The 27,330-nt window shown below is 41.2% G+C and overlaps 1 pseudogene; it reads left to right on the top strand.

Annotated features, from left to right (window-relative positions):
• The first annotated feature begins 18,911 nt into the window (after positions 1 to 18,911).
• LOC112322515 (large ribosomal subunit protein eL30 pseudogene) lies at positions 18,912 to 19,254 on the top strand (annotated as a pseudogene).
• The last annotated feature ends 8,076 nt before the right edge of the window (positions 19,255 to 27,330 follow it).

Genomic DNA, 27,330 nt, shown 5'->3' with positions numbered 1-27,330 from the left:
AAGTGTTTTGGGAAAAGGGATAGGTATGGGTAGGAGCTAATCAGCTCAGTGTTTTAGGTACTGAGTTGAGATGTGGGTGGAACAAGGTGGAGGGGCGCAAGAGGTGGGTAAAAACGTGACAGTGTTGCCTTGCAGGGACACCAGCTTGAAAGTGGTGGCTGGAACTGAAAGAATGAAAGAGGTTTCCCAAAAAGAGACCTCACAGAGCAAAGGAAGAAGGTTGGGAAATAGACCCTAGTGAATGCCCATATGAATAGAGCATTGTCACATAAGACTCTTTTTTTTTGTGAAAAGATTTGCTGATATAGATCACATCTAGCACTTAGCTGTGTATTTCATTGTGGCAACTGAGAGGATTTCTTTGTGAGTTTTCTCTCCTTCACCTAGACCTTAAACTAGAGGCAAGAAACTATTTCCAAAACCTTCCAATCTTTCCTTTGGGAAAGCACCAGATAAAGTACTGGTAGTTACTTTTTAACCAGAGAACAAGACAAAATGTACAAATACTAGAGATAATGAACTGAATTCTTCCGCATATCAGAGCTAAGTGTACTTTGAACCTGTAGTTAATAGGAAGGAGAAATATATAACTGAGATGAGATATACATAACTAGGATTGGAAATACAGGAATTCTCTGTTTAGGTGGAGGCAACTTAGAAACTCTCAGCATTTTTTGAGAAACTTGGTAAGTCCTGCAAAACTCAAGATACATTAATTAAGCAGCTATTATGCACCAAGCCCTGTGATCAGGGTTTTTTGGGGTTTTTTTAACCTTTAATTTCCCCCCAAGCCCTGTGAAATAGATATTTTCTTCATTTTCAGAAGAGTGCATCCTGAGCACTTTTTTGGATCATGAACCCCAAATTAACTCTTTTGGGATCACTGCCAGGGGCAGTAGATGATGCTCTCATTGTTCCCACCAAATGGTAGATTCCACTATAGCAGAGTCTGCAATTTGCTGGTTCAATTCTAAGGGGGATCTTTGGTTAGCCGAACCTGGTCATGTGCTTATGCCCTAGCTGTCAGGGCTGGGATTTGTGGCATTTGTGGTTGCTTCCTCCAAGGTTCACAATGGGGTCCCAGACCATTGCCAGATGTGAAAGGAGATCAGATATTGGGAAGCCTCTAAACCATCGATAAAAATCCACAATGAGTAAAGTTATTTATATGTCCAAAGACACTGGTAAGCCCTAGAGTTGTGACTAATCTTCCAATTGTATTGTAGTGTTCTACTGCAACCACTTAAAAGGTAACAGAGAATTAGTTTCTTTCCCTTTTCCAAAACTCCCCACAATTAAGAAACTTTTTTCCTGGGTTCTTCTCATGTACCAGACACTGTGCTTGATGTTTTAAATACATTGTTTAGTCTTTATTAAAAAACCTTGGAGATGGTATTATTGGGGGTAATTAGTACCCCCATTTTACAGGTTAAGAAAACTGAGGTTTATAGAAGTTATATGAGTTGGTCTAAGACTGTCTGTAAATGAGGAACTCTGTGTATTTGGTTACAAAATTAGAAGTTTTACTACAACAATAAGGTGCCACAAGAAGCTGGAGCTGAAATGAAGGTTTGAGCCTTATTTATTTTTGCTTTTTGTCCCTACCTCCATCTTGTAATTCAGTGACTGGCACATAGCAAGCTCTCCATCAATGTCTATTGAATAAATGAGCAGGTATGTCAGAGCTAAGTGGAGGGGGTAAGGAAGATAATTTTAAAGAGTAGTAGTGAGGAATGAATTTGGAGGTAGAGGTGAGAGGAAATCATGCAATGAGGTAGAATTGTCTCTCACTAGATTAAAAAAAGGAAGATAAATAGGTTAAGAGTTAAGACATTTATCTCTTTGAGATCTTGATTTCAATTCCTTTGGTTTTGTAGCAGGGAGTGGGATTGCTGGATCATATGGTAGTTCCATTTTTAGATTTTTTAGGAGAAACTTTTGGAGGTGATGGGTAAGTTTATGGCATAGAGTGTGGCAATTGTCTCATGGGTGCATATTTATTTCCAGATTAATGAAGTAGTATCCACTAATTATGTATAACTTTTTGTATGTAAAAAAAAGAAAAGTAAAATTGAGTTAAGATATATTTAGAAAGGTTATACTGTGGGGGTTGCATCTAGGAGTATCAAAGCCCAACTCCCTTCCCTTTGATCTGAACATCTCTCATTTGCAGCCACTCACCCTGGGTTTCTGCAAAGAAAGGGTGGAACAAAGTAGAGACAGGTGAGGAGAGACTGGGGTTTGTGGCTCTGGGGAGAGAGCTGAAGAGACAACCACCAGGATCCCTGTGCTGAGTTCCTCTCCCACACTGCAGTTTTTCTTGGGTGGAGCAATCCTCTCCATATGGCCTCAATCTGGGGGAATGCAATAATCCCACCCTCTGGACTCCCTCTTGCCACACTCTGCAGAGCTCTCACATTGCTGAGAACTCAACTGCCGGGCTGGGGTGTAGAGGTCTTGGCAGACTCAGGGGGTGTCAGTGCCTGAGTGGTGTGGCTTTGGAGCAGGAGCCATTCCCCTCACTTTCCTGTGAACCTGACTGGTGCCTCCTTCTCATGGGAGATTTACTAGCCCCACCCTCCCAACTCCTGGTGGCTCCACCCTGCCAAGGTCTGGGCAGAATCTGGGACAGACTAAGTTGTGTGATTCTGGGGTGGAGGCCATTTCCCCCACCTTCCTACAGGCTTGACAGGCATCTCCCCCTTCACGAGAGATCCACTAACCCCACACTCCTGACTCCCAGTGGCCGTACCCTGCTGAGATTGGACTCCTGCAGAATTGGGGACAGACTGAGTTATGTGGCTCTAGGATGGGGGCCATTTTTCCCTCACACACTGACTGTTGTAGAGCCCTCCCTTTACACAGCCAAATCTTGGTCTGTTTGGGCCTGATAAACTCTGCTAACCTCACCCTGACGACTTGCTGAAACCCTGACCCACCACAAAGGTGTGCGAGCACCCAGGGGGAGGCTGCTAGACTGGGTATACCCTGGGACATTTGCTGAGTAGCATCAGACCCAGCACTGGTACCAAGTTTGAACCTGTGTCAGTCTGGTGAACACCACTTGCCCCTACTTGATGACTCACTGAGAACCTACCTCATGCAACTCTAGTACTGCCAGAGGCTTTCAGTGACTGAGATTAATAGGCAGCCAGCTGGTGGAGACAGGCAGAGGCAGATCTTGGGGTGTTTCAGGACTTTATCTGACCTGCTGCCTGGGCCCAATGCTGGTAGAAACTGGCTTTGGTGCAGAACATGGTCCTTCCCACCCACATCTAGGCTGAGCAGAGGCAGCCACAAACTGTGGGTTGCTTTGTAGCTCCAAACAGATTGCCAAGGGCCAGTCACAGGCATTGTCTAATATTGACCTGTACAAGAGTCCCTCCTGAGGACTCCAGAACAAATACACTCAGTGGTGTCCTTCAGACTACATAAGAGCAGGATCCAATTAGCTTAACAAGTGTCACATCCAAAGGGAGATTTAGACCCCGCCAATGCAAATTCTACTTCATGTGGTCAGCACCCAAACAGTAGCTGGTATACTGTGGTTGGGGTTGATCTCAAGCCCACACACAAATGAGCCACCAATAATCAAGACTCAATGACAATGGGAGGGCTCATAGAACACAAACAAGGCACATTCTTGGAGCACCTAGCTCAAGTGATCAAAGAGGGAGTGCCACTGTGTTCCACAGGACAACTGTTCATAATGCCAGCCCACCAAGACTGGGAGACATAGCAGATCTACCTCATAGACAGAAATAAACACAAAGAGGCAGCCAAAATGGGGAGACAAAGAAACATGCTCCAAATGAAAGAATGGGAGAAATCTCCAGAAAAAGAGCTAATTGAAATGGAGGCAAGCAATCTACAAGATATAGAGTTCAAAATAATGGTCATAAGGATACTCAAGGAACTTAGGGGAAAATGGATGAAATCAGTGAGAACTGAAACAAAGAGATAGTAAGCATGAAGAAGGACATATAAACTACAAAAAAGAATCAGCGAGAAATGCAGAATGCAATATTTTAAATGAAGAACACATTCGAAGGAATAAACAGTAGGTTAGATAAAGCAGTGGACTGAATAAGTGACTTGAAAGACAAGGTTGCAGAAAACATCAAATCAGAGCAGCAAAAAGAATAAAAATAATTTAAAAACTGGTGATAGTTTAAGGGATCGTTGGGACAACATGAAACATAACAACATCCACATCTCACAGGGGTAGCAGAAGGAGAAAAGACAGAGCAAAAGATTGAGAACCTATATGAAGAAATAAGAACTGAAAACTTCCCTAACCTGGTGAAGAAAAAAAGACACACAAGTTCAGGAAGTGCAGAGAGTCCCAAACAAGATGAACCCAAAGAGGATCATACCAAAACACATTATAATGAAAATGGCAAAAGTTAAAGACAAAGAGGGAATCTTAAAAGCAGCAAAAGAAAGAGAGGTAGTTACCTACAAGGGAGCTCCCATAAGACTTCTAGCTGATTTCTCAACAGAAACATTTTAGGACAAAAGGGATTGGCACAAAATATTCAAAGTGATGAAAAGCAAGGACCTACAACCAAGACTACTTTACCCAGCAATGCATTTAAAATTGAAGGAGAAATAAAGAGCTTCCAAGACAAGAAAAAGCTATAGGAGTTTGCTACCACCAACCAATAAAGAAATAAAGACTATTAAAGACTCTAATAAATGTTAGTCTTCTACAAGAGCTACTATAAAGGACACATGGACAAAATCAAGAGGGAGGGTGGAGGCAGGGGAGGGAGGTGGGTTTGGCTGGGGGGGTGGAAGGATGGGAAGAAAATGCAGACAACTGTAATTGAATAACAATAAAAATTTAAAAAAAGAAAAGAAAAAAAGGAACATAGTTATAAAGAATAAAATGGCAATAAATACATACTTATCGATAATCATTTTAAATGTAAATGGCTTAAGTGCTCCAATCAAAAGACATAGGGCAGCTGAATGGATAAGAAAAAAGAGCCATATATATGCTGTTTACAAGAGACCCACCTCAGAATAAAAGACACACACACACACAGACTAAAAGTAAAGGGATGGAAAAAAATATTTTATGCAAATGGAAATGAAAAAAAAAAGCTGGGATAGCAATACTTATATCAGACAAAAAGGATTTTAAAACAAAGATTATAGTAAGAGACAAAGAAGGACACTACATAATAGTAAATGAATAAATCCAATGAGAGGATATAACCCTTGTGAACATTTATACATCCTACACAGGAGCACCTAAATATATAAAGCAAATCTGGATGGACATAAAGGGAGAAAGTGACAATAATAGACTCATAATAGGAGATTTTGACACCCTATTGACATCAATAAATAGATCTTCCAGACAAAAAAACATCAATAAGGAAACAGAGCCTTAAATGACAGACTAGATATGATGGATTTAATAGATACCTTCAGAGTATTTCACCCTGAAGCAGAAGAATATACATTCTTTTAAAGTGCACATGGAACATTTTCTGGGATAGACCACATTTTAGAATACAAGTCTCAATACATTTAAGAAGATTGAAATCATATCAAGCACTCCTCTGATCATTATGGTATGAAAATAGAAATCATCTACAAAAAAAATTGAAAAACACACAAAAACATGGAGGCTAAATAACATGTTACCAAACAATGGATGGGTTAAAAATAAGATCAAGGGAAAAAAATCAAAACATACTTTAAATAAATGAAAATGAAAACACAAAAACCCAACATTTATTCAACAAAATGAAAAAAATCCTGAGGAAAATTCATAGCCTTCAGGCCTACCAGAAGAGACAAAACAATCTTAAATAAACAATCTAACTTTACACTTAAAAGAACTAGGAAAAGAACAACAAACAAAGCACATTGTGAGTAGAAGAAAGAAAATAAGTAAAATCGAGTCAAAAAAAATACAAAAGATCAATGGAAACCAAGAGTTGGTTCTTTAAAAAGATAAACAGGATTGGTAAACCTTTCATCACCACAGGAGTTTTGACCTGCTCTCTTCTGATGTGGGCTGGTTTACCCCTCCTTAGGTAACCTGGTGGCACACTGATACTTAGTTCAGACATCCAATTGGCATAGTGAATTACAGCTCAGAACTCCTGGGCTTAAGCAATCTTCCTGCCTCAGCCTCTCACGTAGCTGGGACTACAGGCACATGTGGTGGGCACATGATGCAATATATAGATCATGTATAACAGAACTGTACAATTAAAACATATATAATCTTATTAACCAAAGGCACCCTGATAGATTTAATTAAAAATAGATAAATCTATCACAAAACTTGTTAAATTAAAGAGAGAGAGAGAGATAGAAGACCTAAATAAATAAATTCAGAAATGAAAGAGAAATAACAACTGACATTACAGAAATACAAAGAATTATAAGGAAATATTATGAACAACTATATGCCAACAAATTGGACGATCTGGAAAAAAATGGATAAATTCCTAGAAACATAAAATCTTCAGGAAAGGAATCAAGAAGAAACAGAAAATCTGAACAGATTAATTACAATGAATTAAATTTAAGCAGTGATTAAAAAATCCCAACAAACAAAAGTCCTGGACTGGATGCCTTCACAGGTGGATTTTACCAAACATTCAAAGAAGTAATGCCTATCCTTCACAAACATGATTAAAGAAAGAAAATGTAAGGAATAAGTTTAGGGAACTAATTTAATCTACAGATGAACGACGGGTTCTTGAATTAATAATTGATAGTAAGCTACACAAGGTCTGTCTGGAAAAAGTCCAGCCATTGTTAATATAATGAGAACAATTTGTGCCACATTGATGTAACCTGGCAGCCAAGGAGAGTGGACTGGAATACACATGTGTGAACAGTGATGGTTTCACTCTGCAAGTCAGTGGGGGTGGTAGATGCTGTTGAGTGAGCACATGTACTGTGTGGCTGTCACGTTCAAAATGGCTGGTCAAGTAGAGCAATGAATCTGCATCAAATTTTGTGTGAAGCTTCAACACTCCTCTGCAGAAACTATTCAGATGATTCAGAAGGCCACAGCTATGGGCAACTGGTGATTGGCAGCCTCATCACAAAAATGCACTGGCTCATTCATCACGTCTCGTGCAGAGTTTTTTGTTGAAACATCAAATCACCCAGGTGACTCAGCCCCCCTACAGCCCAGATTTGGTGCCCTGTGACTTCTGGCTTTTCCCAAAACTAAAATCACCCTTGAAAGGGAAGACATTTCAGACTGTTGATGAGATTCAGGAAAATACAACAGGGCAATTAATGGTGATTGGGAGAAATGTGTGAGGTCCCAAGGTGTCTACTTTGGAGGGGACTGAGGTGTCATTGTCCTATGTACAATGTTTCTTGTGTCCTGTATCTGTTTCAATAAATGTCTCTATTTTTCATAGTACATGGTTGGATACCTTCTGAACATACTACGTATGTGTAGGAATACCAGATGTGAATGACATGTGGTAACACTTTTAATGTCCTTTTCTGCATCTCTCCTCACCTCTGGTGTCCACACGTACTCTTATGTCCTTTCAAGGGTTTGGTTTTTGCCTTAATACTCATGGTATGCTTTAGGGGGTAATTGCCTTGGGCCCTATGAGTCTTCAAAAGTGTTCCTCAGCAGCTGACTGATTCCTTCAATTCTACCATCAGGGCTATATGTCTTCAGTGCAAATAGCCTAAGAGTGTCTTGTTAGTTGCCCAAAGCTGCTGTAACAAAGTACCACAGGTTTGGTGGCTTTAGACAACATAAATGTATTCTCTAATGATTCTCGTGTCTAGAAATCTGAAATCAGATTGTCTACAGGGCCATTCTCTCTCTGAAGGCACTTCAGGACACTCTTTTTATGCCTTTTCCCCTGTCTTCTGTAGGTCGCCCGCAGTTCTTGGTATTACTTGGCTTGCAGCTGTATCACTCTAATTTCCGTCTTCATAATCACAGGGAAGACCTGTTGGTCTTTGCTTTTCCAAAATCTCTCTCCTTATAAGGACACCAGTCCTTGGATTTAGGGCCCACTCTAATTCTATCTGACTATCTTACCTTGATTGTATCTGCAAAGACCTTATCTTCCATAATGGTCATTCACAGGTATCCAGGGTTAGGACTTAGGCATATCTTTTGGGGGATACTGTTAAGCCCACAAGGGTTGGCACTAAATTATTGCGAGTACTTACAGATTCATATGAAAGAAGTAATTTTAGCAGGCTTCCTTTAAGATGGAATTCTCAGGTTCAGAGACATGATATGGGGGTTGGGCCAGAGAGGAGAGCCTGGGGATGTGTTGCACACTGTGAATCTCTGCCCCTTTGATTATAATAAGGCAGAGGAGGATGAGAAGACAGAGGAACTGCAACTGGAAGAGGAACTAGGAATTAAGTGACTTTGTTGAAATTTTATACGAATACAGAGGGAAGGAATTCTTGGTAGAATTGTTCATGATTTTAGTAAAATGCCTCTCTAATTTGAATAGTTTTGAGAGGTGATCCAAATCTCACATTAATAAGTTCTAAAATTTCTCTCTGCTGCATAGAATTCCATTGTGTAAATATACCATAGTTTTTGGATCCACTCGTTTGCTGATGGGCACTTCAGTTGCTTCCAGTACTTGCCTATTGTAAATTGTGCTGCTATGAACATTGGGGTGCACAGGTTCTTTTGGATTGGTGTTTCAGGGTTCTTAGGGTATAATCCCAGCAGCGGAATTGCTGGGTCAAAGGGCAGTTCGATTTTTAGTTTTCTGAGGAAATTCCATACTGTTTTCCAGAGTGGCCTCACCAGTCTGCATTCCCACCAACAGTGCACTAGGGTTCCCTTTCCTCCGCATCCTCTCCAACATTTGTTTGTGGATTTGTTTATGTTGGCCACTCTGACTGGTGTGAGATGGTACCTCATTGTGGTTTTAATTTGCATCTCTCTGATGGCTAGTGATGCTGAGCATCTTTTCATATGTCTCTGGGCCCTCTGTAGGTCTTCCTTGGAGAAGTGTCTGTTCAAGTCCTTTGCCCATTTTTTAATTGGGTTGTTTGTCTTCCTGGAGTGGAGTCCTGTGAGTTCTTTATATATTTTGGAGATTAGGCCCTTGTCTGAGGTATCATTAGCAAATATGTTTTCCCATACTGTTGGTTCTCTTTGTAATTTGGTGCTGTTTTCTTTAGCCATGCAGAAGCTTTTTATTGTGATGAGGTCCTTTTTGTTTATTCTTTCCTTTATGTCCCTTGCTTTAGGGGACGTGTCTGCGAGGATGTTGCTGCGTGGAATGTCTGAGATTTTCCTGCCAATGTTTTCCTCAAGGACTTTTATGGTGTTACAACTTCTATTTAAGTCTTTTATCCATCTTGAGTTTATTTTCGTGTATGGTGTAAGTTGGTGATCGAGTTTCATTTTTTTGCACGTAGCTGTCCAGATCTCCCAACACCATCTGTTGAAGAGGCTGTTTTTGCTCCATTTTATGCTCTGCCTCCTTTGTCAAATATTAATTGACCATAAAGACTTGAGTTTATTTCTGGGCTCTCTGTTCTGTTCCATTGGTCTATGTGGCTGTTTTTATGCCAGTACCAGGCTGTTTTGATGACAGTGGCCTTGTAATACAGTTTGATATCAGGTATTGTGATCCCTCCTGCTTTGTTCTTCTTTCTCAAAATTGCTGCAGCTATTCAGGGTCGTTTATGGTTCCATATAAATTTCTTAAATGTTTGTTCTATATCTGTGAAATATGTCATGGGTACTCTAATAGGGATTGCATTGAATCTATAGATTGCTTTGGGTAGTATGGCCATTTTGGGATGTTAATTCTTCCAATCCATGAGCATGGTACATGCTTCCATTTGTTTGTGTCTTCCTTAATTTCTTTCTTCAGTGTTGTGTAGTTTTCTGAGTACAGGTCTTTTACCTCCTTGGTTAGGTTTATTCCTACGTACTTTATTTTTCTTGTTGCTATATCAAATGGGATTTTTTTCATGATTTTTGTTTCTGCTGTTTCATTGTTGGTATACAGGAATGCCTTTGATTTCTGAGTATTGACTTTGTATCCAGCTGTTTTGCCAAATTCATTTATTAGGTCGAGTAGTTTTTTGGTGGAGTCTATAGGATTTTCCATGTACACCGTCATGTCATCTGCAGACAGTGACAGTTTCATTGCCTCCTTTCCAATTTGGATGCCTTTTATTGCTTTTTCTTGTCCTATTACTGCGGCTAGGACTTCCAGTACTATGTTGAATAGGAGTGGTGAGACAGGGCATCCTTGTCTTGTTCCTGATCTTAGTGGGAAAGCTCTAAATTTTTGTCCATTGAGTATGATGTTGGCTGTAGGTCTCTTATATATGGCCTTTATTATGTTGAGGAATGTTCCCTCTATTTTCACTTTGCTGAGTGTTTTTATCAGAAATGGGTGCTGTATCTTATCGAATGCTTTTTCCGAATCTATTGATATGATTTCTGGATGCTGTTTGCCAATATTTTGTTGAGAATTTTAGCGTCTATGTTCATCAGCGATATTGGCCTGAAGTTTTCTTTCTTCGTTGTGTCTTTATCTGGTTTTGGGAATAGGATGATGCTGGCTTCATAAAAAGAGTTTGGGAGTCTTCCATCAGTTTGGGTTTTTTCGAATAGTTTGTGAAGGATAGGGGTTAGCTCTTCCTTAAAGGCTTTGTAGCATTCTCCTGTGAAACCATCTGGTCCAGGGCTTTTGTGTGTTGGGAGTTTTTTGATGACTGCTTCAATTTCATCTGCTGTTATTGGTCTGTTCAGGTTTTCTGCTTCTTCTTCGTTCAGTTTTGGAAGATTATATTTTTCTAGAAATGTGTCCATTTCACCTAGGTTTTCAAATTTCTTGGCATACAGTTTTTCATAGTAATTTCTTATAATCCTTTGTATTTCTGTGGTATCAGTTGTAATCTCTCCTCTTTCATTTCTAATTGTGTTTATTTGGATCCTCTCTCTTTTTTTCTTGATGAGCCTACTTAAAGGCTTGTCCATTTTGTGTATCTTTTCAAAGAACCAGCTCCTGGATTCATTGATCCTTACAATTGTGCTTTTAGTCTCTATGTAATTTAACTCTGCTCTGATCTTGGTTATTTCCTTTCTTCTGCTTGCTCTGGGCCGTCTTTGTTGTTGTTCCTCCAGTTCTTGTAGGCGTAGGGTTAGGTTGTGTGTTTGAACTGTTTCTATCTTTTTAAGGTAGGCCTGTATTGCTATGAACTTCCGTCTCAGGACTGCCTTTGCTGTGTCCCATAGGTTTTGGGTTGTTGTGAGTTCATTTTCATTTGTTTCCAGAAAGTTTTTGATTTCTTCCCTAATCCCATTCTTGACCCATTCGTTGTTTAATAGCATGCTATTCAGTCTCCATTATTTTGAGTGTTTGGGTTTTTTCCTTTGGGGCTGGTTTCTAGTTTCAGTCCCTTGTGTTCAGAGAAAATGCTTGGTATGATTTCAATTTTCTTGAATTTGTTGAGGCTTGCTTTGTGTCCTATCCTGTGGTCTATCTTTGAAAAAGTTCCATGTACACTTGAGAAGAATGTGTATTTTGCTTCTTTGGGATGAAAAGCTCTCTATATATCAGTTAAGTCCATTTCCTCTAGGGTATTTTTAAGTGACACAATATCCTTCTTGATATTTTGTTTGGAAGACCTGTCCATTTTTGACAGTGGGGTGTTGAAGTCCCCTACTATAATTGTGTTGCTGTCAATATCTTTCTTGAAGTCCTCCAAGATTTTATTAATGTATTTGGGTGCTCCTATGTTGGGTGCATATATATTTACAATGTTTATGTCTTCTTGGTGGATTCTTCCTTTGACTATTATGAAGTGACCTTCTGGGTCTCTCTTTATGGCCCTTTTTTGGAAGTCTATTTTACTGATATGAGTATTGCTACCCCTGCTTTTTTTCCTGTTCATGCTTGGAAAATTTGTTTCCAGCCCTTCACTTTCAGTCTGTGTAAGTCTTTTGTCCTGAGATGGGTCTCTTGTAGGCAGCATATGTGTGGGTCATGTTTTCTTATCCATTCAGCTATTCTATGTCTTTCGATTGGAGCATTTAATCCACTTACGTTTAAGGTTATTATTGATAGGTAGTTATTCATTGCCTTTTTTTCCTACCTGTGTTCCTCTCTCTTTCTCTTTTCCTTCCTTTCCTTAAAGCAGTCCCTTTAGCATCTCTTGCGGAGCTGGTTTGGTGGAAGCATATTCTTTTAGACTTCTTTTGTCTGGGAAACTCTTTATTTGGCCTTCTATCTTGATTGAGAGCCTTGCTGGGTAAAGTAGTCTTGGTAGGAGGCCCCTGGTTCTCATTACTTGGAACATTTTTTGCCATTCTCATCTGGCTGGGAGCGTCTCCATTGAGATGTGAGCTGCTAACCTTACTGGGGCGCCCTTGCATGTTATTTTCTTTTTTTCCTTGGTGCCTTTAAGATCCTCTCTTTGTCTTAGAATTTTGCCATTTTAATTTTGATGTGTCTTACAGTGGGCCTCTTTGGGTTCGTCTTGATTGGGACTCTCTGTGTTTCCTGGATTTGGGTGACTTTTTCTCTCCTCAGATTAGGGAAATTTTCCATCATTACTTTTTCAAACAGGTTTTCTATCCCTTGCTCTTCCTCTTCTCCTTCTGGTGTCCATATTATACAGATATTATTGTGTTTCATGTTTTCCTGCATTTCCCTTATTGCCTCTTCATTCTTTCTGAGCCTCTTTTCCTTATCTTGCTCATTCTGGGTATTTTTTTCCACCTTCTCCTCCAGTTCACTGATCTGGTCCTCTGCTTCATCAAGCCTGCTTTTGATTCCTTCTACTGTGTTCTTCAGTTCAGAAATTGTGTTCTTCATTTCCTCTTGTCCTTTGTTGATAGTTTCTATTTCCTTTTTCTTGTTGATATATTTTGCAGTGAGTTCATTGTAATTTCCCTGTAGTTTCTGGTAGTTCTCTTTGAGCTCAGAGAGCTTAGTGAGCTTCCTGATAACCATTGCTTTGAACTCAGTATCTGATAGTTGAGTTTCCTCTTTTTCAGTTAGCATTCTTTCTGAGGCTTCCTCCTTTCCTTTCATTTGGGGATTGTTTCCTTGTCTTTCCATTGTTTGTGAGACTCTTCTTGTTAGCCTCTGCCTCTTAGATTGATCTATTCTGACTCCCTGGGTTTATAGTATGAACTTCTATAGTAGAATGCCAATGGGATTCAGTGGTGCTGTCTCCTTAATCTCCTGTCTCACCGGTCTTGAGCTGATGTTTATGTGTGTAAAACGGTCTAACTTTGGTCTTTTCAGCACTCCAGGTTGTGTTGTCTCACCTCTGGGAAAAAGAGAAAGGGGGGAGGGAAAGGAAAAAAAAGGAAGAAGGGAAGGAGGGGAAAAGGGAATAGAAAATGAAAGGAAGGAAGGAAGAAGGAATAAAGAAAGATCGGAGGCAAGATAAGGAATTTTAACAAAAATTAAAACAAAAGAATATATAAAAGAAGGCAGGAAGAAGGAATAAAAAAGTAAAGGATGGAACGAAGAAGGAATAAAAAAAGACAGAAGGACAGAAAGGAAGGAGGAATTCAGGAGGAAAGGAGGAAAGAAAGAAAAAAAAGTCTTCTGCTGGCTTTAAACTGGTCAGGTTAGTTCTGCTGGTCTTCCTGTCTGTGGAACGGGACCGGGTGGTTGGAAGGAATGGTTTCACTTTTCTCCCTTCCTGAGCCACACTCTTCGTTGTTGTTCAGCCTCCAGTCCAGTTCCTCAGTGTCCTTCTGCTCCCCACTAGGCCTTTAGTTCACCAGTTGTGCTGTCCTTGATTTGCATCAATTAGGGGCAACTCACACTCCCCCTTCTTGCTCTTTGCTGTCTTAGATGCTAGGGGCTCTGGGTGCTGCTATGGGGTGGTTCAGCCCCCTACTGGGTTGAGTGTTTCCGGGGAATGCAGTCTCCCCTACCCCTCAGCTCCCCTCTGCTGGGTGTTCTGCCTTAGTCCTAGAGAGCCAGTAGGCCCTGCAGGGCTCTGTGTGCATGAGCTAGGTAGGAGTTGTAGGTGTGGTCCCTCGCAGGCAGCCAGGCTGTTGATCAGTTGATCTGCTGCTTTGGACCTGAGTTGCGCTGGACCAGGGGTCTGCTTTGGTACTGTGTCTTGCACTGCCGGCCAATCCAGCCTGTTTGGGCCTGTGGGTGGGGCAGCTAGCCTCTCCTCCCGGTGCACACCCACCCGAGGTTTCAGGTGTCGGCGCCCCACCAGGGTTTCAGGTGTGGGCCCCAAGTCCGCTGATCTGGGTCCGGGCAACCGGGCTTCAGGTGAGCGCCGGGGCTGCTTATCCTGAGTTCACAGTCCAGGGGCTGACGGGGGAGGGGTGCCAGAGGCCGCAGCTCCTGCTGAGAGTTCTCTAATTAGCCACAGAGTGCCTCTGTTTTCTTTTTCTTTTTGAGAAATTCTTCCTATTCAAGCCCCCCTGGTCCAAACAAGTACCTGGCTGCTCACACAGCCCAGCCTGGCTCTCTCCCAAAAATCCTGCAGCAGACCCTGTGCCCGGCCGTGACTTCAGGCGCCCTGGTCCCTGTGCAGGTCCTGGGGACCTTATTGTCCTTAATCACTCTTCTTACCGTCAGATCTTTCAATGTCCTCTATCTTTGCTCTCCGATCTTCATATATGCTGGAATACCATTGGCTGTTCGCTCTGCTCCTGAGATCGGCTAGGTATTTCACTGGTGTTGAGGGGAAATACCTAGCTCCCACCTATCTCGCCGCCATCTTCCCAGAAATCATCCATAACAACTATTTCAAGTTTGTTTTTTGGCTTTTGTTAATAGGATTTGTTTTATAATCCAAAAGAACCACTGGGTTTTTACTACCTAATTGTATCATCTTAATTATTTGAACATTAGAAAAACTGTCAAAATAAAGTGTCAAAGGCAAAAGTAACTCCAAACTAAATTAACAAATGTTGTTTATTCATAAACATACATCAGGGAACCCTTCTGCAGGTCAGTTTGGTTTGAGCAGGGGGATTGTTGGTTTTATAGTGGAAAGTAAGAACATATCCCACTTTTGGGAATATATTTGAAGGACCCCAAAACACTAATTCGAAAGAACATAAGCACCTGCATGTTCACTGAAGTATTATTTACAATTGATCAAGATGTGGAAGCAGTCCAAGTGTTCATCAGTAGATGAATGGATAAAATGACTATTGGACATTTACAGAATGGAATACTACTTGGCCATAAAAAGAAAAAAGTTTACCTTTTGCGACAGCATGGATGGACATGGAGAACATTAGGCTAAGTGAAATAAGCCAGTCAGAGAAAGACAAATACCATATGATTTCACTCATATGTGGAATATAACAAACAAAATGAACTAATAAGGAAAATTGGAACAGACTCATAGGTGGAGAGCAGGATGGCAGCTAAGAGGGGGAAGTTACGGGGTGGAGTGATTGAGCAAACAGGAAAAAGAACTCATGAACATGGACAACAGGGTAGTGATTGTGGGGGTGGGATACAAGAGGACTAAATGGTAATAGAAAAATACAATAAAGATTAAATTAGAAAAGAAAAATACTTTCTGTATAATTGGCAAGTTTCTAATTGGCAAGCATTCTACTAAGCTGGGATTTTTGGAAGTGGGCGAAAGTTTCTAACTGTCTTTAGGTACGCTTAGCAGTTTCTGGCTGGCTGCAAGTGGAAAAACTGAGCATTCTTGGAACAATTCAAAGGAGGAAGGATTGTTCATTGTTGGTGTGGAGGGTTTTATGTGGCTGGCCATTTCCAGTAACAAGTGGGGGTCAATGGGATGCTTTTTTCCAGTCAAATTGTCATTATGGTCCTTACTTGGGTTGGAGGAGCTGCCATGGTGGTTTCCCAAAAGTAGTGAGAGATATAGATATTAAGTGAGAACTTTAGGTAATACATCCCATTGTAATGGGATGTTAAGGGTGAGATAGACTACTAAATGGCAATTTGAAACAAAGCTGAGAGTTCTGGCCAAGATAAAGGTGTAGGTAGAAACCCTTCATTTCCTTACACAACCAAAAGGAGGATAACAACCAATCTAAAATCAATAAACAACCAGAAGTGCCAGAAAATCAAACTGCATGGAACTCCGACAACCAAGAAATTAAAGAAAAAGTCAACCAGAACAACCAGACCAGTAAGAACCCATGGCAAGATGGCAGAATGCGTGAGCGGGGCTGACTGAAGGTGAAACTGAGACTCAGAGTGGACTGTGGACTACGGCAGTTGCCGAGATGGGAGAAACTCCCAGTCTCACACAAGAGTTCGTTGAAAAGTGGGCTAGAGCTGAGCATGCGAGCTGCATTGTTTTCTCTCTGGCCCCTCCCCCACAGGCAGAGCAACAAAGAGGGTTGCCCTGTCCTGGTGAATACCTAAGGCCCCACCCCCTTACAACTTAACAGGTGCACTGAGAAAAAGAAATATGGCCCAAATGAAAGAACAGAGCAAAACCCCGGAGAAAGAGCTAAGTGCTGAGGAGATAGCCAACCTACGTGATGGAGAGTTCAAAGCCCCGGTAATCAAAATGCTTACAGAACTGATTGAGCTTGATCGAAAAATGCAAGAACAAATGAAAGATACCCAAAATGAAATAAAGCAAAATATTTAGGGAACCAACAGTGACAGGAAGGAAACCAGGACTCAAAGCAACAATTTGGAACAAAAGGAAGAAGTAATCATCCAACCAGAACAGAATGAAGAAACAAGAATTTGAAAAAATGAAGAGAGGCTGAAGAATCTCTGGGACAACCTGAAAAGTTACAATATCTGAATTGTAGAGATGCCAGAAGGAGAAGAAAAACAGCAAGAAATTGAAAACTTATTTGAATAAGTAATGCAAGAAAACTTCCCCAATCTGGTGAAGGAAATAGACTTCCAGGAAGTCCAGGAAGCCCAGAGAGTCCCAAAGAAATTGGACCCAAAGAGGAACACACCAAGGCACATCATCATTAAGTTACCCAAGATTAAAGATAAAGAGAATCCTAAAAGCAGCAAAAGAAAAGGAGACAGTTACCTACAAAGGAGTTCCCATTAGACAATCAGCTGATTTCTCAAAAGAAACCTTGCAGGCAAGAAGGGGCTGGGAAGAAGTATTTGAAGTCATGAAAGGCAAGGACCTACATCCAGGATTACTCTATCCAGCAAAGCTTTCATTTAGAATGGAAGGGCAGATAAAGTGCTTCCCAGATAAGGTCAAGTTAAAGGAGTTCATCATCACCAAGCCCTTATTATATGAAATGTTAAAGGGACTTATCCAAGAAAAAGAAGACGATGAAAACTATTAACAATAATATGAAATGTTAAAGGGACTTATCTAATAAAGGGAAGAAGATCAAAACCATGAACTGTAAAATGACAATGAACTCATAACTATCAACAACTGAACCTAAAAAACAAACAAACAAACTAAGCAGACAAGTAGAACAGGAACAGAATCACAGAAGTGGAGATCACATGGAGGGTTATCAGTGGGGAGGGAGAGAGAATAGGGGAAAAGGTACAGGGAATAAGAAGCATAAATAGTAGGTACAAAATGGACAGGGCGAGGTTAAGAATAATTTAGGAAATGGAGAAGCCAAAGAACTTATATGTCTAACCCATGGACCTGAACTAAGGGCAGGGGGAATGCTGGTGGAAGCGGGTATACAGGGTGAGGGTGAATAAAGGGGAGAAAAAAAATGGGACAACTCTAAAATCATGTTCAATAAAACATACTTAAAAAAAAACAATGTCAAAACCAATGTCAAAAAAGCCAACATCAAAACACGCAGACCATGTGGATCAAATGATTGGGCCTTTTGGGGAGTTAAATAACATTATAGATACACTAAGGATACCTCCTAATTCTACAACTTCAGAGTTGGTATTTAATTTTATTTTCTTTTTAAAAAGATTTTATTTATTTATTTTTAAAGAGATGGGAAGGGAGGGAGAAACAGAGGGAGAGAAACATCGACCAGTTGCCTCTCACATGCCCCCAACCAGTGACCCTGCCCGCAACCCAGGTATGTGCCCTGACTGGGAATCAAACCGTGACCTTACAGTTCACTGGCCGGCACTCAGTTCACTGAGGCACACCAGCCAGGGCATAATTTTATTTTCTAAAGACAACAATAAGCAGCATGTGTAATTAGAAATTAACTGGTATACTTTGAATTATGCAAACAGCAGTAAAGGCGGAAAACATTAGGCAAAAATGTAAAAATCTCTTGTCAGCATTATTTTTACTTAACTCAGTTTTCATGGATGAGTTTTGTGCAGAGCTGCTTTTCTTTCCTTCTTGTGTCAGTGGTGTTTTCCATGTGAAGCTGTTGGTCTGAATCCCAGATTCAAGAGCTGGAAGTTTCACCCTGCTGAATAGTTTAGGCTGGTTTCATTCAGTAGGCGGAGGCTTCATCAATGGCAACACCTCTCAGCCATATATCAATAAATAAATGTTATAATAGGAAACAAATGCAGAAAATGAGTCATCAGCTTTCTGTCTCCTCCTTAGGAAAGTTGCATTAGTCATACAATAAACACATTTCACCCCCTTCTCTTTACCTTTATATAAATCCTTTTCACTTTGAGTTTCCAAGGCTACTACAAGCTCAGTTGTAGGTATCAAGTAACTTGGATGGTGAACTCCCAAAAGAACTGGAAGTGACCACCACACACAAGGACAGTATGAAACAGAAAACAAGCTTCCACATGGCTAGTTGGATTCAGAGACCACTCTTTCTGAGAGTTTGGATTTTGGAATGCTTTGTAGGGTGAAGTAATCATACAAACAACCAGCTGTGGAAACTAAAGTCTTTTCATAGTTTCCACTTTTGCAGTTGTGAAAAAACATGCAAGAGAAAGGTGAGTTCAGTCTGGGGGCCTAATAAAGCAGGGCCCTAAAGAACTGAAACCTGGGCTGCCCTTGGTAGGCGTCCATCCCACACCTAAGGCAGGAAGATGGTAGTTGCAAAGAAGATGAAAAAGTCGCTGGAGTCGATCAACTCTAGGCTCCAACTTGTTATGAAAAGTGGCAAGTATGTGCTGGAGTACAAGCAGACTTGGAAGATGATCAGACAAGGCAAAGCCAAACTAGTCATCCTCGCCAACAATTGTCCAGCCCTGAGGAAATCTGAAATAGATTACTATGCCATGTTGGCCAAGACTGGTGTCCATCATTACTGTGCAACAATATTGAATTGGGCAGTGTGTGGAAAATACTACAATGTCCACACTGGCTATCATTGATCCAGGTGATTCTGATATCATTAGAAGCATGCCAGAACAGACTGGTGAAAAGTAGATTGTACAAAACTTTTCTTTAATAAAACTGGCCAGAGCTTGGTTTAAAAACTGCAAAAAAAAAAAAAAAAAAAAGAATTGAAACCCATTATATTTTAGAGAAGAGTTGATTATACTGACTACTTCTCCATTTAACAGCTTAATTTGGCTTATTCTTAAACCTGGAAATAATGGATGGTACCTCACAGTAGACTATTGCAACCACTATTCCATGGTCCCATTCACTGAGACCCCCATACCAAATACTTTTGAAATTTCTTATTCTAGCCAATCACAACTGGTAAATACTTTGCAGTCATAGATTTAGATAATGTTTTGTGTCTATTGCAAAACCTCTCAGTCACAGTCTGCTTTCTCCTCTGAAGGGACTGTGTTCACTTTTACCAGGCTATCCATGACATATCTCAACAGCCCAACAGTAGCACAGAATCTTGCCCCCCAAATCTTAACATGTTCCTTTCTCTAGGAGCACACATATGACATCAAACTGATGAAATCCTCCTCTGAGGAGCTTATTTTGACATACTTATTCATGACATACAAACACTCACAGCTGAGCTCACGAAAAGGGAATGGGCCATTACCCCACACATGGTATTCCCTGCTGTCAGTTAAATTCCTGACATTGTCAAGACACAGCTATCAACTTTCTCAGCACTCAGAATATTTAAACAAACACAGCATATTTTAGGTTTTTTGGGTTCTGGTGACAATATATTCCTCGCTCATGAATTTTACTTAAGACTATTTATGCTGTTACATATTGGTGTATTTTGAATGGGTTACCTACAACAAAAGGCTCCTTAATCTGTACAAATTGCAGGAAAACAGGCACTACTGTTAATGCCCCCCAGATACTCCGCCTCTGTAGATGCTTTAGCAACCTCCTCTCATGCCTCCTGGAATCTCTGGACCACCCATTATGGACATCAATTACCAATGCCTTCTTGTGTAAGAAACTGCCCTCCTTATTCACATGCTTTATACCATTAGAGGGAAAAGTACTGGCTGCATACTGGGCCCTTTTGAAGATGAAGGTTCTCAAAGGTTCTTGAGTATGTCACCCTCCTTACTCAGTTGACCATTATACCTTGGGCCATGAAAGCAGCATCTTGCAAACTCAACGTAGCCACTGAGGTTTCCTTCATACCAGATGGAGCCAAACCTGGGTGTTCTGGTGTATCCCATCTGAAGGAGGCAGTGGCCTCCCCTGTTCTAAGTTCCTTGGCAGAAGCCATGGTACTGGAGTTCACGTATCTCCAACACTCTGTTGGCTACCTGTGAAGCCCTTTGGGATTAACTGAATAAACAACAATGGGAGTTTGTACACTTTATGTATAGTATTGTCACCATTACACATAATAGAGCTTGTGGGAAAGTTGCTGCTTTTTATTCTTTAGCTAGATCTTACCTGATCAAGGATGGGACTTCAGCAGAACTGGCTGACCTTCAAGCAGTCCTATTAGCAATGGATGCCCCGGTCAGCAATTGCCCCCATGTGCACATTTTACATACTCATAAGCTAACACGGATGGTCTGGTTGTCTGGCTCAGCCAATGGCAACAATTCATCGTCCAAGGTTGCCCTTTTTGGGGTAAAGAACTCTGGGAAGGTCTTGCATCAAACATGTATAAGTGAATGTCTTGCTTGATTCTGCACATACTAAAGCCATAATACAAGCCCTCACCAAGACATTCCTTATCCCCTGCAGAATTCTAGGTATTTTTGATAATGAACAAGGGGGTGGTACTATAATGGCCAACTTACAGAAGTTCATTCAATTAAATGAAACATGGCATGCTTCAGTCATTGGTCAAACATCAAGGGTAAATGTAATAGTCTGACTCAGTTTTTAATGTGAGATTGCTGGCAGTTTTCAAGCTCACCGTTTCCCCTTCCTCTTCTAGTGCGCATCTGGGCAGGCCAATTACAAACCCTGGACATTCGCTCCTTTGGTGCTGGTGGGAAGATCAAACTGTGTAAACCCTGGTGCATTTGGGAACCCTCATGCCAACCCTGGTCCAGAATGACATATTTTACTTCTGTTTGCGTTCCAATAGTATAATTAGTCATATAATCACCCTCCAGTAACAGGGAGTGCTAAGAAATGTAGTTCTGTATTTCTTAGTAACAAGTCTATACTATGAGGGAAAACAAGAATTTTAGTATACAACTAGCCATTTTTGCCACAAAGACATAATCTAATCTACAGATGCCTGAGAACCTGAAAGGAATGTGGCCTTACCTTGGCATTGGAGACAGCATACATATAACAGCCTGGTGTTCAGCCTATAGAAAAACCATTTTTAGGGTCCAGTTCTTGGAAACAGGTGTTTCAGGTATTGTGATAGCTTAATCTTTGCTTTCCCTTGACCCCTCCCTTCTTGCTACTTCTTCCTCCTTTTCCACTTTTCTCCTTTCACATTCATAAATAAAGGACAAAGTGCTAATGGATGACAGGGTGGGAAGAAAGGGACATGGATCAATCTTGCTTGGTCATATTAACAGAGCTGTGGGCAAGGAGAGGAGCCCCAATCCATTCTCCCCTCTCTCTATTGCAAGCCATAACCCAAATTCCAGTGAGCTCTGTAGGTGGACGTTTTGGTTGCTGTTCATGAGGCCTTGAGCTTCTCAGCTACTTTAATTCCAAGCAATTAATTTTGAATTTAATTTGGATACAGATATGCATCCTATTGAGAAAAGAACTCAAAGAAATATTTATTTTTATTTGGCTCCCCTATATTGACTCACCTAGCTCCCACACTCTCCCTCCCATTTCTCTATTTCCCGAGAGTTAAGAAATATATATATTACGGAGAACCAAGATGGCGGTGTAGGTAGACACACTGCGCCTCCTCGCACAACCAGAACTGACAGAGAATTGAACGGCAAGGGGGTCTGACACCAAGGAAATAAAAAATAAACAGTCATCCAGACCGGTAGGAGGGGCGGAGACGGGCACCGGGGTGGAGAGGACTCGCGTGGCTGTGGCAGGACCGAGACTGGCAGAGTGTGGGATGAATGGGGCAGGCAGTCCGAGCACTAGCAGACCCTGTGGCCCCACATTCCTGCACAGATAAACCGAGAGGGCCGGACTCAGAGTGGCGGAGAGCAGGGCAGGCAGAGCAGTGGGTAGCACCCTGCGGCCCCACATTCGCACGTAGATAAACCAGACGAACGGCGGGCAGCGAAGCAGACCGCTGCGCAACCCAGGGCTCCAGCTCGGGGAAGTAAAGCCTCAAACCTCTGATTGAAAACGCCCATGGGGGTTGGGGCAGCAGCAGGAGAGACTCCCAGCCTCACGGGAGAGGTCATTGGAGAGACCCACAGGGGCCTAGAGTGTGCACGGGCCCACCCACTCAGGAACCAGCACCAGAGGGGCCCAGTTTGATTGTGGGTATCGGAGTGAAAGATTGAAATCTGGAGGAGAGTAAAGCGGGAGCCATTGCTCCCTCTCGGCCCCTCCCCCACATACAGCATCAAAGCACTGCTACCAGCGTTACCCCGCCTGGTGAACACCTAAGGCTCCGCCCCTTTCAGTAACAGAGGCGCCAAGACAAAAAAAAAAATGGCCCAAATGACAGAACACTTCAAAGCTCCAGAAAAAATACAACTAAGCGAGGAAGAGATAGCCAACCTATCAGATGCACAGTTCAAAACACTGGTTATCAAGATGCTCACAGAATTGGTTGAATTTATTCGAAAACCAGATGAAAAAATGAAGCCTATGCTAAGAGAAACAAAGGAAAATGTACAGGGAACCAATAGTGATGCGAAGGAAACTGGGACTCAAATCAACAGTGTGGACCAGAAGGAAGAAAGAAACATCCAACCAGAAAAGAATGAAGAAACAAGAATTCAGAAAAATGAGGAGAGGCTTAGGAACCTCAAGGACATCTTGAAATGTTCCAACATCCGAATTATAGGGGTGCCAGAAGGAGAAGAGGAAGAACAAAAAATTGAAAACTTATTTGAACAAATAATGAAGGAGAACTTCCCTCATCTGGCAAAGGAAATAGACTTCCAGGAAGTCCAGGAAGCTCAGAGAGTCCCAAAGAAGCTGGACCCAAGGAGGAACACACCAAGGCACACATAATTACATTACCCAAGATTAAACACAAGGACCTACATCCAAGATTACTGTATCCAGCAAAGCTATCATTTAGAATGAAAAGGAAGATAAAGTGCTTCTCAGATAAGGTCAAGTTAAAGAAGCTCATCATCACCAAGCCCTTATTATATGAAATGTTAAAGGGAGTTACCTAAGAAAAAGAAGATCAAAAATAGGGACAGTAAAAATGACAGCAAACTCACAGTTATTAACGACCACACATCAAACAAAAACGAGAGCAAACTAGGCAAACAACTAGAACATGAGGGTTGTCAATAAGGGAGTGGGAGGGGGAGAGGGGGGGTAAAGGTACAGAGAATAAGTAGCATAGATGATAGGTGGAAAATAGACAGGGGGAGGGTAAAAATAGTGTAGGAAATGTAGAAGCCAAAGAACTTATAAGTATGACCCATGGACATGAACTATAGGGGGGGAATGTGGGAGGGAGGGGGGTGGGCAGGATGGAGTGGAGTGGGGGGGGAAATGGGACAACTGTAATAGCATAATCAATAAATATATTTTAAAAAAAGAAAAAAGAAATATATATATTACAATGGTCTAAGCAACTTGATGATGCCATCCAGATCATCCTTATGTTAGGGTGTCTTTTAGATGTTATTCAAATAATTATTTCTACTCTGTTCATGCTTATGTACTAAATTTTAACAGTGGTCCATTAATCAAAATATCAATAATGAGCTAATAAAATGATATTAAGCTGGGGTTGAGTGAGGGGAATCACAGAGTCACAGGTCTTTCACGCTTTCCCTTGGCATGTTGATTTAACATCACATCTGATCTAAATCCATACAATAGTTAAGTCCACCATGTACTGTTTTTATTATTATTATTTTTAAAAGCTTTCTCAAATGCATCTTTCTGGGACTCTTTTTCACTTTAACACACTTTAAATGATTGGAAATCAGATTTTCTCACTGACTGCCTTTTGTCCCAAATGATAAATGATGGCTTCTGTCTACTACTCTCACTGGTTCTAAATGGTGTTCAAAATAAGCTGGCTCTTTGTGTTACGTTTTTGCTGCTATCAGGGGATTTATGTAGGATGTAAGCTGAGCTATGGCAACTGCAGTGATTGGATAAACGGCTCCTTCAGGGCTGTGTACATAGCACAAACCATGGTGGGGCTGTTTTTGGTTCTTCCCCAAATAGCTGCAGTTCTTCTTTGGGGATTTAAAATGTTCATATATTTCCAAGTAAGAAAATGAATTAAAAAATTCTTGGCAATTTATGATTTGGCAAATGAACCTTACTTCATTACACTGGATGTGTGACTTTGGAAAAACTTTTAACCTTTCTGAGCTTCAGTTTATTTGTAAAATGAGGGCATTGATGTTGCATGAATTTTAAGGTCTCTTCCACATATGAAATTCCATATTTGGGGCCTTAATTCTACATTTGTGGGCCTAAATTCTATATTTAGGGCTCCAAATTGTTTGAGTCAGATTGTCTTTAATAACATTTTTCTTTATCTTCAAGTAGGGAATCCAAGAGAGGGATGGTATTCTTTTGTATTCCGTGTTCAAAAAGTAAATAAATACCATTTCCCCATACTTAAAGTGCCCAATGCTGAACTCACTATGTCCTCCCCAAACCACCTTCTTCTCCAGCATTCCCCACCTTGGGTAGCAGCACCACATTCACCCAGTTTACAAATCTAGAAACATTCAAGTCATTCCCCCCCTTACCTGTCAGCTCCTCTCCCGTTTCTTAACCTTGCCGCTTGCAGCTCTCAGCCTCTTCATTTCTGGAATGGGCTCCTAGGAAGCAAGACCCACCCTGCTGCCCAGTCTGGTCATGGAAGGTAGAAATTCTTAGTGGAAAAATGCTTGAATTTAATCAGTCAGCTTAAGTTCCCATCCCAGTGTTCACCCTTTGCTACTAGCTCTATGGTTTGGCCTAGGCTAAATGGGAGAGCTTGGCTTCTACAAAGTAGGACAGACTGAGTTCCATGTATGAAGTGTGGCACTACAACTTGCTAGCCTATGATTTTTCTAAGTCATAGTGTCTTTTCTGAAAAATGCTCATAATACTAGTACCCAGCTCTCAGGGACATAACGTATGTGAAATGCTTAGCCCAGTGCCTTGATGCATCATAAGTGCTCAATAATTGTTAATGAACGTTAGTAGTTATCACTATTTTTACAATAGGAGGCTCATTAGCAGCCTTAGCCTTCGTGTGCAGTATTGGCCTAGAATGAAACATTGCTGCCCAAAACTGTCTCTTGGTCGGGACAGGTATTAACTATGGATGTCTTTGTCACCATGATGCCTTAGCTAACCTCTGCCACCTTTCACTGCTTGCCATGGTTCTGGTGAATTAATAGGCTTTGATTCTTCTTTATATCTTCTCTTACTTGGCTGGGTGGTGGTCACTGGAGAATGTATGAATTGTTTTGATCTAGTGCCACCTCCCACTTACTATGAGAATCACCCATCATACCCTGTGCACAGGATCTGCACCCCTGAGCTATTAAGGACTGTTTTCTCTGGCCTACAACAATAGTTATAGCTTTGCTAGTTGGGCCTTGTCCATTGAGGGTCCATTTTCCTCAGGTCCTTTTCTGCCTGGCCCTAGCTTCTTTCCTTCCTCCCTCTGGGTGTTGCTGAATGGCAGCTGGATTTTGCCTAAGATGGTTGCAACAAAAGCATTCCCATTCCACAGGCTCTTCTACAATGGCACCCTTCAGGAAGTGCTCAAATTCCCCTCTTTTTGAATGTGGGCTAGCTTTAGTGCCTTGTTTAATAATTAACATTAAGATTCTTGTTAATTAATATTATCCATTATTGTTTGGATGTCTCTCATCATTCAGGGATCTGACTTAGGCTTTCTTACATGGTGTTAGGAGAGCAAAAGTAGGAGCTGCAAGGTCCCTTGAGGTCTAGGCTCTGTAACTCACAGAGTGTCACTTCCACCACATTTTATTGGCCAAATCTATTACCTATCTATCTATCTAGTTTAGTAATTAATAGAATATGATCGAAATGATGCCATACTGCTTCTGAGGTAAGTCAGAAAGGGCTATGTAGCTTCTGCCTTGGTGTCCTAGAGTTGTAGCTTACTAAGCATTTCCTCTTAGGGCACCCACTCTCAGAACCTAGTCACCATGATGTGAGAAATGCAAACCATATGGAAAGTCTATGTATAAGTGCTCCAGTCAACAGTCTTCGCTTAGCCTGCCCTTCAGCTGTCAGACCAGGCACTAGCTGTGTAAGTGAGGAAGGCACTTGGAAGAGGATTGTGCAGCCTCAGCCATTTGAATCACCTTCAGTTCAAGCAATCATCCCCGATATTGTGGAGCAGAGAAAAGATGTCCCCTTGTTCCCTGTCTGAATACCCAAGTCATAGTACCCATGTGCATAACAAAATAGTACTTGTTTTATGCCACTTCACCTGCTCTTGTCTGAAGCCATCAAGTTCAGGTATGTGAACCCTGTGAGCATCAACAAGATCCATTTATTTTCATCTGCACTGACTTTTTATTTAGGTCTTCACTCTTGCACACTGGAATCTGTACCACAGTCTCACGCCCACTCTTTGTTACTAGCTTATCATCATCCAATTCATTCTCTTTAGACCACTTCTGGGGTTATTTTTCTAGAAAACAAATCCAATCACATCATTTCGAAACTACTGTATGTAACCTTCTCACTCCCCATGTTCCTAAACTTGGCAAACAAGGTTCTTCATAACCTGATTTTGATCAAATGCTCCAGCCTCATCTACCTGCCACATTCTTACTGGAATTCTACATTTCTGCCACCCAGGGTTCTCACCATTCCCTAAATACCATTCCTTAAACATGATGTGTTCTTGCACACTCTGCAATATTGCAGTTGTTCTTTCTTCTGTTTTTAACAGAATTTCCTCAACTTTTTCCTCTTTATTCTCTTTCCTTCCCTCCCTCTCTTTCTACTTCTCTCCCTCCACCTTCCTTACTTCCCTCC

Source organism: Desmodus rotundus, chromosome X (genome assembly GCF_022682495.2).
Source record: "Desmodus rotundus isolate HL8 chromosome X, HLdesRot8A.1, whole genome shotgun sequence".
Classification (NCBI taxonomy): domain Eukaryota; kingdom Metazoa; phylum Chordata; class Mammalia; order Chiroptera; family Phyllostomidae; genus Desmodus; species Desmodus rotundus.
The sequence above is the reverse complement of the archived record's forward strand: the minus strand, read 5'-3'. Positions and strand labels throughout refer to the sequence as shown.